The 14,304-nt window shown below is 42.3% G+C and overlaps 1 protein-coding gene across 1 annotated transcript in view; it reads left to right on the forward strand.

Moving 5' to 3' along the window:
- The first annotated feature begins 940 nt into the window (after positions 1 to 940).
- LOC115091750 (ecto-ADP-ribosyltransferase 5-like) overlaps positions 941 to 14,304 on the forward strand; it is a 74,641-nt gene continuing 61,277 nt past the window's right edge. Inside the window, exon 1 of the mRNA XM_029601928.1 lies at positions 941 to 1,271. The gene's annotated coding sequence lies outside the window, so the exon portion shown is untranslated. The remainder of the gene's footprint in view (positions 1,272 to 14,304) is intronic.

Raw genomic sequence — 14,304 nt, forward strand, 5'->3', positions numbered from 1 at the left:
AGTATGAAGTCAAGTTGCAGAATTTTGTGCAACCTGGAAAGCCTGCAATGTGGACTGAGGTGACAGAGAGTTACAATAGCCCATCCCAGAAAATATCATCACCCATAGAACTGTCCTGAATGCCAAATGCTCGAGTGGAGGTTTTAAATTCAAGTTTGGAGAACGTTAGCCTTTACAACCACCCTGAGCTGTGAGTGCGTGCACAACCGGGAATCGAAAAGAACACGAGAAGAGTTGGAAATTTCAGAACCTTCAAATAAAAATGTAAAAGGTTTGTCCATCCAAGGAAACCTGTCAAAGATCAAAATGCGTTGATTATGGGAACCCCAAGTCTTAATTGTAGATAAAGAGCAATGACTTGAGCAGTAGATTCTCATGACAAATGAATTGGAAAAAAGAATGGAATATCATCTGCATACAGATAATACGTGAGGTCAAGGGAGGCTTAAAATATGGCAGAGTAAGGCTAGATAGATAGATAAAAAGGCTGGCAGAAAGTGACGAACCCTGCAGTACTCTCCCAAACCGAAGGAGTGCTAAAATAGGAAAATCCTCCATATATCCTGCATATAATCATCTCAATAATCTTCGCACAATGCCATGAAGTAGAGAGTGTGGCCAAGTGGCTGTGGTCTGGCTATGCTACGAACAGAAAAAGGATGGATTGGGAGCCCAGGGAGGAGAGTCCACAACCTCCTCCTGCCACGTGCATGCACTGCAGTCCTCAGCGCAGGGCGAGGATGCCACAGAACTACAAAAACAGAGATCGGGGCCTCCTGGCAAATACAAAAAAATATAATCTACAATTATTACCCAGGAAGGAAGCTTGGGGCTGAGGGAGGTGGCCATGCCTGGTGCTGAACAAAGCTGAGGAACGCCTCCTGGCTCAGGCTGAGATGTGATCGGATTCTGGCTCTCTGCCTTGAAATGCAAGGAATGAAACCCGATAGCTGCCGGGACACCCAGGCAGAAGACTCAGCTGTGTGGCAAGGGGCCGAATCCCTTCCCCCTCGGGCCCGAACCGGGATGTGACTTAGCCTGGACCCTCCCAATGCTTACGAAACGTGTTTTGCAATTCATGACAGTGGCAACCCTTTCCTGCAGTCACCAGGGGCTGGCAGAAGCTTGCTCAGCACCACCACAGCTTCCCCCATCAGTTCAAGCAGAAGCAGAAGAATTACAGCCTTCCCCGAGGAGAAGCTCATCCTCCAACAGCATCTGAGACGGCGACCAAGTGCACCCAGCTCATTCCTTTCTCCGAGGCCATCAAGGTGAGCCGCATGGCCGAGCTCCTGGCATGTGCTGCATGGGATGACAGGTAGCAGGGCGCATGGCCGAGCTCCTGGCATGTGCTGCATGGGATGACAGGTAGCAGGGCGCATGGCCGAGCTCCTGGCATGTGCTGCATGGGATGACAGGTAGCAGGGCGCATGGCCGAGCTCCTGGCATGTGCTGCATGGGATGACAGGTAGCAGGGCGCATGGCCGAGCTCCTGGCATGTGCTGCATGGGATGACAGGTAGCAGGGCGCATGGCCGAGCTCCTGGCATGTGCTGCATGGGATGACAGGTAGCAGGGCGCATGGCCGAGCTCCTGGCATGTGCTCCATGGGATGACAGGTAGCAGGGCGCATGGCCGAGCTCCTGGCATGTGCTGCATGGGATGACAGGTAGCAGGGCGAGCTTCTGGTTAAATGGGGGGTGCAGCACTAGGAAGCAGCTGCACCAACCCTGGGCCGGGCAATCCAACAGCTGTGAAAAATAATAATAGAAAACAGAAAGCAGAGGGAGGCAGGCTCCAGGCTCTTCAGGGGTCAGATTATCCTCATTTTCCCTTTGCTAAGCCACCTAACCCCAGAGAGGGAGAAACAGTTGTTTGTTTTAAGCAAAGGTACAGCTTTATTGACATTACTTACACTTGAAAAGGAAAGTTGTTTCTTCATCAGGCATGAAAATAATATTAAATCAGGCATTCATTTACAGAATGCAAAGGATCGTGTTCTCATTGCTTTTGTAACTTGGAAAGCAACAGAATTTCCTGATTGCTGGGTTCGTTTCCTTAGAGTTCAGGCTCCTTGTCACGTGCGGCTTTCCTCCTTGCTAGGGGTCCGGTTCCCGAACAGATCTGCTTCTTTAGGAGCCCATTAATGCATCTGAAAGGAAGGTTTCCAGCGCGTGAATCCTGCAGCCCACGCGGATTCCCACTGGCCCACATGGTAGCCCAGGTCCGCTGCCTCCTCGGGGGTCTGTGCAGGACTGAGCAAACCCCACCCTCCGACTGCTAATCCACCGGTGACTTCTCCCACTACCGAGCATGCGCGTTGCCCTTAATCATGGCCGCTGTAAGCCACAGCATCCCAACTGAGCATGCTCTGTGCCCTTCTCTCTCTCAAGGCTTCTTAAAGAGACACTCACTGAGAAAATGCAGTCAATGGAGGTTACATGAGCGAACCCAGCTAAGAGGTGGTCTTGCAGCTAGTGTGATGGGTCACCGGCGAGCTAACTTCAGGGATTTCTCTGGCATTGCTCCCCGGGCTCATGAAGCATTCTAAAAATATTCAGACAGTGACACATGATCTCATGCAGCAGAAGATATATTCTGGCCAGCTCTGCAGGTTATTGGAGTTAGCCGGGCGGATATCTGGGCTAAGGTTACCAGATATCTTCTCTTTTCAAGGGTGACTGCTGTGCAGGAAATCCTGGAAGCCTGGTACCCCCATTCAGAATGGCTGCCCGGGCCAGGCAGGCACTGATTCTGCTAGGAGCAGCAGTGGATCTGTAAGAATTACCAGAACCACCTCAATGGTCTCCCATTCTGTGTAGGCAGGGATTTTTCTTTTCCAATTTTTTTTGCCAAAGAAACAGGTAAACAGCAGCAGATGAACATCCCAGGCACAGGTAACATAGAGTGGCCAGATGAAATCAAAACAATATGATACAACACATATTCCGTCTCGCTCCCAAACACCAGCATTTCAAGTCCATCTCAGAGTTCATAGAAACATAGAAACATATGTTTCTATGTTTCTATGAAATCAAAACAATATGATACAACACATATTCCGTCTCGCCCCCAAACACCAGCATTTCAAGTCCATCTCAGAGTGCCAGAAAGATAGCATGGGAGGTTCCCCAATCACCCATCTCGCCAATATACAAGCCTAGCAATACACAGACTATCAGAAACGCGGCTTCACAAGTATTGCAGTTCATATAATCAGAAAGTACTCCCAACACACATACAGATGCTTTCCTGGGACATAAATGTGCATCGTATCAGACAAAATGTCCTAACCCCATCCCAAAACTGCTATATAGGTGGACAATCCCAAAGCCCATGTCCTAAAGTACTAAAAGTAGCAGAAAGTTCAGGACATCTCCGACACCCAGGACTCTCAGTTAACTTCATTTGATGTGCCCCATGCGTACAAATTATCAGTCTATGAATAACTCTCATATATTGTTCCTGTACAATTCTGGTCGCTGCATCTCAAAAAAGATATAATTGCAATGGAGAAGGTGCAGAGAAGGGCAACCAAAATGATAAGGGGAATGGAACAACTCCCCTATGAGGAAAGGCTGAAGAGGTTAGGGCTGTTCAGCTTGGAGAAGAGACGGCTGAGGGGGGATATGATAGAGGTCTTTAAGATCATGAGAGGTCTTGAACGAGTAGATGTGACTCGGTTATTTACACTTTCTAATAATAGAAGGACTAGGGGACATTCCATGAAGTTAGCAAGTAGCACATTTAAGACTAATCGGAGAAAATTCTTTTTCACTCAACGCACAATAAAGCTCTGGAATTTGTTGCCAGAGGATGTGGTTAGTGCAGTTAGTATAGCTGTGTTTAAAAAAGGTTTGGATAAGTTCTTGGAGGAGAAGTCCATTACCTGCTATTAATTAAGTTGACTTAGAAAATAGCCACCGCTATTACTAGCAACAGTAACATGGAATAGACTTAGTTTTTGGGTACTTGCCAGGTTCTTATGGCCTGGATTGGCCACTGTTGGAAACAGGATGCTGTGCTTGATGGACCCTTGGTCTGACCCAGTATGGCATGTTCTTATGTTCTGTATCAGTACTGAAGGTATATATTGCTATTGAGCATGACCAGACTGTCATAAAAATCATCTCCATCTAGTTCTGTCCCAAAATCAGTGGCCCACCCCAAAGCCAAAGTTGATAGAGCTCAATAAGTAGTGGAAGCACTCAGGGGAGAGGATCACCTTACTGGTGGCTGAAAGGTATCAGTAAGTTCTGCTTGGGAAAGTTTTTAAAAGTATTGGGGAGAAGTAAACTATTGGGGTATATTAATTAGTGTGTGTTTGTGTTTTAAATAGTCAGTAAGGCAGCTAATAAACAGAAATTAGTATGTTTGTATACTAATGCCAGGAGTCTAAGAAGTAAGATGGGAGAATTAGAGTGTATAGCAGTGAATGATGACATAGACTTAATTGGCATCTCAGAGACATGGAGGAAGGAGGATAACCAATGGGACAGTGCTATACCGGGGTACAAATTATATCGCAATGACAGAGAGGAGCAGTCGGGAGGAGGTGTGGTGCTTTATGTCCGGGATGGCATAGAGTCCAACAGGATAAACATCCTGCATGAGACTAAATACAAAATTGAATCTTTATGGGTAGAAATCCCTTGTGTATCAGGGAAGACTACAGTGATAGGGGTATACTACCTTCCACCTGGTCAAGATGGTGAGACGGACAGTGAAATGCTAAGAGAAATTAGGGAAGCTAACCAAATTGGTAATGCGGTAATAATGGGAGACTTCAATTACCAAACACAAAAGTGCAGAAAGGATTTAGTCCAAACCACAGGATAGTTCAAAAGCTCTACAGAGCACGGTAACTTTTATTCATTTTTCAAGCGGCAACTCCACTGACTTGAAAAGCACACCAATTTAGACTGCGTCCCCCGACACGGTCCCGTGTTTCGCCAAGGGCTGCATCGGGGGGGAGCAACAGAGTTATCAAAGGACACTGTAAATAAACATACAATGGTTAGGACATGGAGCTGCAAAATGCCGACACATCAATTCTATTACAGTTTCATCACATACCTGAATGCAAAACAGTTTTGAAATTGGCAGGGAGCGCGTCCATTGTATGTTTATTTACAGTGTCCTTTGATAACTCTGTTGCTCCCCCCCGATGCAGCCCTTGGCGAAACACGGGACCGTGTCGGGGGACGCGGTCTAAATTGGTGTGCTTTTCAAGTCAGTGGAGTTGCCGCTTGAAAAATGAATAAAAGTTACCGTGCTCTGTAGAGCTTTTGAACTATCCTGTGGTTTGGACTAAATCCTTTCTGCACTTTTGTGTTTGGACATTATTGAAGTGCAGTACTTCTGCTCTGTGGTGTTTTGGGTCAGACTTCAATTACCCCAATATAGACTGGGTAAATGTATCATCGGGTCACGCTAGAGAGATAACGTTCCTGGGTGGAATAAATGATAGCTTTATGGAGCAATTGGTTCAGGAACCGACGAGAGAGGGAGCAATTTTAGATCTCAGTGGAGCACAGGACTTGGTGAGAGAGGTAACGGTGGTGGGGCCGCTTGGCAATAGTGATCATAATGGGCCGGATTTTATTTATTTATTTAATTACAATCTTTTCTATACTGTCATTAAGTTATACACCATCACAGCGGTTTACAGATAGGCACATATAGTAATGTTCAAATTGGGTGATACTTTCTATCAAAGTGCCAATAAGGTTCCGGTTACATAGTTTCAAAAATAAACGCTACTTGATAAGTGACATGGATCTTGTCCATTTATATGAGAACTAAATTAACTATACATGTATAGTACTTTATACTGTTTTTTATCTAACATTAGCAGTTAGATAGAAATAAAATAGTAAAATACGCACATATTTGACTATGTGCTGTGTGTTGATGTTCTGCTGCCTGCTTTATTCATTTTCCTATTCTCCGTTCTCATTAAAAAAAATGCTTTGTTTGAAAAGCCAGGTTTTTAAACTTCCTTTGAAAAGTTTTAAATTTCTCTGTAATCTGATCTCCAGGGGCAGGCGTTCCATGGTATTGGTGCTGCTAAGGACAGTGCCCGCTCTCTAACTTGGGTTAGGCGCGCTGGGCCTATTTTAAATTTCTCTGTAATCTGATCTCCAGGGGCAGGCGTTCCATGGTATTGGTGCTGCTAAGGACAGTGCCCGCTCTCTAACTTGAGTTACATGCGCTGGGCCTATTTTAAATTTCTCTGTAATCTGATCTCCAGGGGCAGGTGTTCCATGGTATTGGTGCTGCTAAGGATAGTGCCCGCTCTCTAACTTGGGTTAGGCTCGCTGGGCCTATGTTAAATTTCTCTGTAATCTGATCTCCAGGGGCAGGCGTTCCATGGTATTGGTGCTGCTAAGGATAGTGCCCGCTCTCTAACTTGGGTTAGGCTCGCTGGGCCTATGTTAAATTTCTCTGTAATCTGATCTCCAGGGGAAGGCATTCCATAGTATTGGTGCTGCTAAGGATAGTGCCCGCTCTCTAACTTGGGTTAGGCTCGCTGGGCCTATGTTAAACTTCTCTGTAATCTGATCTCCAGGGGCAGGCGTTCCATGGTATTGGTGCTGCTAAGGATAGTGCCCGCTCTCTAACTTGGGTTAGGCGCGCTGGGCCTATTTTAAATTTCTCTGTAATCTGATCTCCAGGGGCAGGCGTTCCATGGTATTGGTGCTGCTAAGGATAGTGCCCGCTCTCTAACTTGGGTTAGGCGCGCTGGGCCTATTTTAAATTTCTCTGTAATCTGATCTCCAGGGGCAGGCGTTCCATGGTATTGGTGCTGCTAAGGATAGTGCCCGCTCTCTAACTTGGGTTAGGCGCGCTGGGCCTATTTTAAATTTCTCTGTAATCTGATCTCCAGGGGCAGGCGTTCCATGGTATTGGTGCTGCTAAGGATAGTGCCCGCTCTCTAACTTGGGTTAGGCTCGCTGGGCCTATGTTAAACTTCTCTGTAATCTGATCTCCAGGGGCAGGCGTTCCATGGTATTGGTGCTGCTAAGGATAGTGCCCGCTCTCTAACTTGGGTTACATGCGCTGGGCCTATTTTAAATTTCTCTGTAATCTGATCTCCAGGGGCAGGCGTTCCATGGTATTGGTGCTGCTAAGGATAGTGCCCGCTCTGTAACTTGGGTTAGGCGCGCTGGGCCTATTTTAAATTTCTCTGTAATCTGATCTCCAGGGGCAGGCGTTCCATAGTATTGGTGCTGCTAAGGATAGTTCCCGCTCTCTAACTTGGGTTACATGCGCTGGGCCTATTTTAAATTTCTTTGTAATCTGATCTCCAGGGGCAGGCGTTCCAAAGTGAAGACATGGATTTCTCCTGACCCATAATAAGTGGCATGTTACTTTCAAATATTTTAGGCAAGATCTGGATGTGCCCGGCTAGATTTGCATGCACTGTCTAGAAAACTATCTCATGCATTATGGAAATCTGAAAACCAGAATCTGTTTGTGGCTCTTGAGGACCAGAGTTGGCTACTCTTAAACCTTCAATCTACTGCTCCCAAGGTCTTGTACAGGGGCAGCAGAAGGCCTATTCAATTGGGAGAGACAAATCTACCTCCACCCACCCCTACTCTTTGTTCCCACCACTGAATTCTTATGCACATTTATACGTCTCATTCATATTTACATACATTCTTTGTGTATTTCACAAAGAGTATAATTTATGAACACATAGTGCTAATTGCAAAATTATTACGTTACAAAAACCACACATTGCAATAGTACAGGCAGAGTAAGTGACAGTCATCAAGTTATAGCAGTCAGTACGGGGCCTGTGAGCCAGTGCAAGCTTGCAGGCCCTGTAGTGACCCCAATCTCTCCTTGTGCAGGGCTTGATGTTACCACAGAAACTCATGCGAGGGTGGGGGCCACTGCAGGGCCGGTAAGTGCGTCCTGGCTCACAGGCCCTATATAGGCTGCTGCTGGTGCCTGAAGTCTGCTGCCAGATGGAGCACTTGTGACCCCAGCTGAAGGTTTTGAGACCCCATTTGGGGTCTCACGCCATAGTTTGAGAAGCCCTGACATACATCTTCCCTTTGATTTGGAGAACTTCTTATACAATCTTTTCCCCACTCTTCCCTCCTATATTTCAATGCACACTCCAAGGGCACAATTTCCACACACAACACCCTCTCTTTCACATCAGACTGTGCTTTTCAAGTCTTAACATCAATTTTTCCCACCTTAAGTACTTCAGTCCTTACTCACTGGATGCTTAGTATTTCTCTCCGTTGTCCACAGAAACTCTGTAACGCTTAAGAAGTTTCTTCTGCCCCTTCTGATCAAAAGTGTAGGACTTGCTCAGTGTCCCAGATTGTCAGACCCCCCTCCTATCACTGGGACTCAGGTTGGGTCCCTGATTGTTTCCCCTTGAAGAGAAATACCTAGAGGGCTAACTCCTAAGAGAGGCTCCCGTCAAATCCTCAATTAGCTCCTTTATACTGAATGAGATCCTCTCTCTATGGGACTTTCCTGCCAAACCTTCATAATCCAATTATCCCTCTTTCACCATGATGCAGAGCAAACTCGTTTGTACATTTATGAGCAAGAATGCCATCTAGTGGCCATTCAGTATATCATATCTTCCAAATGAATCATAGCCGTATTTGATATCCATGCTACCCTTTAATTCCACCAACCAATCAGAGATACTCAAGTAAAGGTTAGGCAGTCTCCCTCACCCTGAATGCTTTCCATAAGGTTTAATTTACAACAATAAACTAGCTCCTTGTTGGGAGACTCATCATATCAGAAAATATTTCTTTATGGAAAAGGTGGATGCCTGTAATGATCACTGAGTGGAGTTGGTAAAGGCAAAAGCAATAACAGAATTCCAGAAGGTCTGAATAACTAAAGAGAGGGGGAGTAAGGGGTAAAGCCTGGGAGGATCCTTAGCTGTGGGGGGAAGTGAGGGGTAAATCCTGGATTATGTTGCTTCAATAAGCTATGTGTCGCCAAGGGAGCCTCGATTCTTTGGCTCATCAAAGTGATGTTCAATCATCCTGGTGCTCACTTGTCTAGTGGTTTTACCTATATAAAAAAGATGACAAGTACACCACGTTATGTAAATACGTAGGTTAGACACCAGAGAAATGTCCAAGTTATACTTTATTAGGATGGAGACAAATGATCTTTGTGTGTGCCCGACTCAGGCCGAGTTTCGCCCCCCACTGGGGCTGCCTCAGGGGCTAAAATGAATAAATACGAATAATGTAAACAATACAGGACATACATAATTAAAAAATAAGTTAAAAAAATAATTAAAAACATTAATATGTGTAAAACAGGTAACACGTGTAGAAATAAAATCATGAGGAGAGTGAAACCACGCGTGGTTTCACTCTCCTCTTGGTAATGCCACACACCAAGAGGAAGGAGAAAATATCGACCTCTACTCCTGTTTCTTTGGACAATCAACCTCGCATACACGATCTCTTTGCTAGAGCCATTTTTCATTCACCAGGAAGCAAAGTCGCTGGAGTTTTGGCCCAAGAGCAGGGGTTAAACTCCATGACTCATGTAACATCCTTAAGCCCTGGTGCCCCAATAACACCGGACCCACCTACTGGAAAGGTTGGAGGAGAATTTTTGTTCGAGGACTCCAATTTGAACTTAAATCTGAACTTGGTCTCTATTCCATCTATAGATCAAGTGGGGGGAAAGAATATAGATTCCCCTCTACCGACCCCTGGGTATCAAGATTTAAAAGATCAGAGGGAGGAATATAGTATGGTAGTGACTCCAAAGGTGAAGGAGATGGCAGGAAGTCAGGGAAGTGCGTTGATAGATATTCCTCTAATAGTTCCCACTAAGTTTACATTAGAAGAAATAGGAACGATGATTCTATCTATGCAAAAATCAATAAATAACTTGGCTAAAGTAGTTCAGGAGGGATTGGAAAATAATAAGGTATTACAATTGAAAGTTGAAAAATTAGATACATCAGTAAATAATTTGGAAAAGAAAACTGAAGAGATTGAGAAGGTTCAATTTAATTTAGTTAAATCAGAGAAGACTCAATCTGATAAATTAGAACAACTTGAAAACCAAATTAGGAGGGTTAACCTGAGGGTCTTAAATTTTCCTAAGACTCATTTGCTTTCCCCAAGAGAATTATTCAGGAGTTACCTTATTAATGTTTTAAAATATACAGATGCTACTCTTCCAGGAATAGCTAGAATATATTATATTACTCAAAATTCTGGGAGATTGGGACAACAAAGTCAAAATCAAGATGAACAAAATGAAGATATAAATGTTTCTGATCTTTTAGAGAGATCATCAGAAATGGAAATAAAGACTCGAGCCACGTTATTGGTTCAATTTTCTGATATTTCTCAAAGGGATGCAATTCTTAGGCTATATTTTAGATATCAGAACTTAAAATTTCATGGTTATCCAATTAGAATATTTCCTGATGTTTCTATAAGTACACAATTGAGGAGGAAGCAATTTCTCACAATGAGAGATAAAGCAATCCAACGTGGAGCTAAATTCATTTTAAGATTCCCCTGTAAATGTATCTTATTACATCAGAATTCAAGATATGTATTTCACCACCCTGACCATTTACGTACATACCTTGACTCCTAATCTCATACTTCCCCTTAGATATTTTGGGGTTAAGATAGTACTAGAACATGGTTTAGACACTTTTCTGTGAGTATAATAATTGTTTAAAGACTGCTCTTTTTTCTTTTTCAGCCAGTCTCTGTAATTGCTAGTATTATATTTTCTTTCTTAAGTATACAGAGGGTATTATAGTAATATTTATTTATTTATTTATTTATTTATTTATTTATTTATTTATTTAAAGGCTTTTCTATGCCGACATTCGTAAGGCACATCATGCCGGCTTACAATGAACTGATAAGAGGAAATACAGAGAACAAAAAAAACAAATCGTAGATAAAACAGAGAAGTAATTCAAATGGGAAAAATAAATGCAGAGAACAAAACAAAAAAAAAAAAGAAATAAAAATAATAAAGAACACTTAAATTGATGCAGACAAAAGAAAATAATGAAAAATTGAACGGAGAAAGACAGTGCCAAAGCTTATCTTTTACCTGTATATATAGATGAGCAATATGAGTACAAAATTATTCTTAAATAATTGCATAAAAGGTCTAGTGGTCAGATGCTTCTGCAATAAATTACTGTATCAATCACCAATAAAAAAATATTAACAAATAATATAAGAAAAAACAGAGATAAAAGTACTGAATTAAAATTGTAAATAATATCTTAGATAGAGGCTGCCAAAAACATTTCTCAAAAGTAACTAGTAATTAAAGTCTAGCAAATTTGCGGATGATACAAAATTATTCAGAGTAGTTAAATCACAGGCAGACTGTGATACATTACAGGAGGACCTTGCAAGACTGGAAGATTGGGCATCCAAATGGCAGATGAAATTTAATGTGGACAAGTGCAAGGTGATGCACATAGGGAAAAATAACCCTTGCTGTAGTTACACGATGTTAGGTTCCGTGTTAGGAGCTACCACCCAGGAAAAAGATCTAGGCATCATAGTGGATAATACTTTAAAATCGTCGGCTCAGTGTGCTGCAGCAGTCAAAAAAGCAAATAGAATGTTAGGAATTATTAGGAAGGGAATGGTGAATAAAACGGAAAATGTCATAATGCCTCTGTATCGCTCCATGGTGAGACCGCACCTTGAATACTGTGTACAATTCTGGTCGCCGCATCTCAAAAAAGATATAGTTGCAATAGAGAAAGTGCAGAGAAGGGCAACCAAAATGATAAGGGGAATGGAACAGCTCCCCTATGAGGAAAGGCTAAAGAGATTAGGGCTGTTCAGCTTGGAGAAGAGACGGCTGAGGGGGGATATGATAGAGATGTTTAAGATCATGAGAGGTCTTGAACGAGTAGATGTGAATCAGTTATTTACTCTTTCGGATAATAGAAGGACTAGGGGGCATTCCATGAAGTTAGCAAGTAGCACATTTAAGACTAATCGGAGAAAATTCTTTTTCACTCAACGCACAATAAAGCTCTGGAATTTGTTGCCAGAGGATGTGGTTAGTGCAGTTAGTGTAGCTGGGTTCAAAAAAGGTTTGGATAAGTTCTTGGAGGAGAAGTCCATTAATGGCTATTAATCAATTTTACTTAGGGAATAGCCACTGCTATTAATTGCATCAGTAGCATGGGATCTTCTTAGTGTTTGTGTAATTGCCAGGATCTTGTGGCCTGGTTTGGCCTCTGTTGGAAACAGGATGCTGGGCTTGATGGACCCTTGGTCTGTCCCAGCATGGCAAGTTCTTATGTTCTTATGTTCTTATGAATGCTAAATTGAACAAACTTTTTCTTCTTTATACCGGATTATTAAAAAAATGTGCATTAGAAACTAGGGAAAGGGAAGGGGGCCAATCATATATAATATTTGAATTTCTTTTCTAACAAAACTGCTCTGTGGAGGTGATATAGTGTACATACTTTACTAAAAACTAAAACCTGAATAGACAGATAAATATATCATAATGTGCTAAAAAGGGAAATATCTCTTAATGGCACTATTTAAAAGAAAATATACAGACTTGGGTCAGCTAAGTGATTGCAAAGTAGAAAAAAACTGGGATGTTTATTCACCTAAACCTCAGCTGTAGCCTGTGCGTTATCAGACCACATTGCCACCTAATGCCGCTATGCAACCCCGTCCATGAGATTGCCTGTAACTGACATGCAAACTAAATATCAAAGATAAAAAGAGAATTAAAAAAATTTGTTTTATTGTAGAACCTCAGCTGACTATTAGCGTGGCTCCTACCAGTAAGATGTATTACTACTCAAGCTATTCCCTGTTTAAGCGTAAATTCAATATCGGTATGAAAAAATGCATATAAAGGAACTATCATGTGTACTAAAACTTTTCAAACGAGGGAATTATTGTAAATGGTGCCGCGAATGACATTAAAATTGGTGCGCTATCGATGATTAATTTTGAAAGTGGGGGAAAAACGTCAAATATGCTAGAATTTACTTAATGGTAATAGAACTAAAGTGTGACGAGAAAAAATTGGTCAGCGAGAGCTTGCAAAACATAACTACCAGTGACTGCGCTATGGTTTTTTTTTTTTTTAAATACATTGTAACTACTATGTAAACAAAAACGGCAAATCGCTGCAACAAATTGTTGAGACTAATTTAAATCAGTATATCTGTGGAGAGATTAAATTTTTTTTAAAGGACACATTGTACCCATTATGCACAGCGGTTTTAACACACAGCTTTTTCTCTTCTGCGGGGAAAATGGCAACACACAAACCAATCGTTTTTCTTGGTTTTCGACGTCGGTCTTAGAAACAGGTCGCGATTGATCCACAGTGCGCTGTTATATGCTCTATTAATAACATGCAATGGACAAAAAGTGCTGTCGTCTCAGAAGCTTGATCCTTAAAGTCTGAAAGAGAAGAACATATTTTCCGTAGCCGAAAAAATGGCCCAATTGGTAAATTATCTCACAGTCTTTGGGGATGTCAACTATGATAGTTTAAAAGAGTATTACGATCCGTAGGGTTGCATTTTGGTTTTGCAATTATGTGAAATGAGCACACGCAGTGTCAGCCTATCGTGATCAGCTAAGTATACATATTTTTCTTTTTGGGGATATAGTATTTCTGTGCCTATCAGCATATGATTGATTCATTGGTGTTGCTTCTGACACCGTCTGCAGCCCATTGTGAGGCAAGAGGTGGGTTATTGTATTTTCTGATGCTGTGACTTAGGTATAGGTTATTTTGTGATAAAGTTTAGATAAATAAGACACTTGAGTTATTCTTCTTGTTTCTGCTGTTTATCATACAATATTAGAAGACGTTGCTGCATTTTCTATTACAGTACCTCTGCATTGTTGAACAGCGGTTGCGTGACATGACATCTTCTGAAAGTTGGGAGAATGGTTTTGTGCGTAAAGTGTTGCAAGCTCCACCACTTTTTTCTGACTCTACTATAGTGAATGATTCCAAAGCTTGCACAAATGTGTTACGTTTAAATAAAACATTGATTCATACTGATTTACATTCAAGTACATTGGTCAAATACATTAGAGCATGACAGATTCCATGAGGACTCCATATATAGAAACATAGAAACATAGAAACATAGAAATGACGGCAGAAGACCAAACGGCCCATCCAGTCTGCCCAGCAAGCTTCACATTTTTTTCTCATACTTATCTGTTTCTCTTAGCTCTTTGGTTCTATTTCTCTTCCACCCCCACCATGAATGTAGAGAGCAGTGATGGAGCTGCAA

This window comes from Rhinatrema bivittatum, chromosome 5 (genome assembly GCF_901001135.1).
Source record: "Rhinatrema bivittatum chromosome 5, aRhiBiv1.1, whole genome shotgun sequence".
NCBI classification, from domain to species: Eukaryota; Metazoa; Chordata; class Amphibia; order Gymnophiona; family Rhinatrematidae; genus Rhinatrema; species Rhinatrema bivittatum.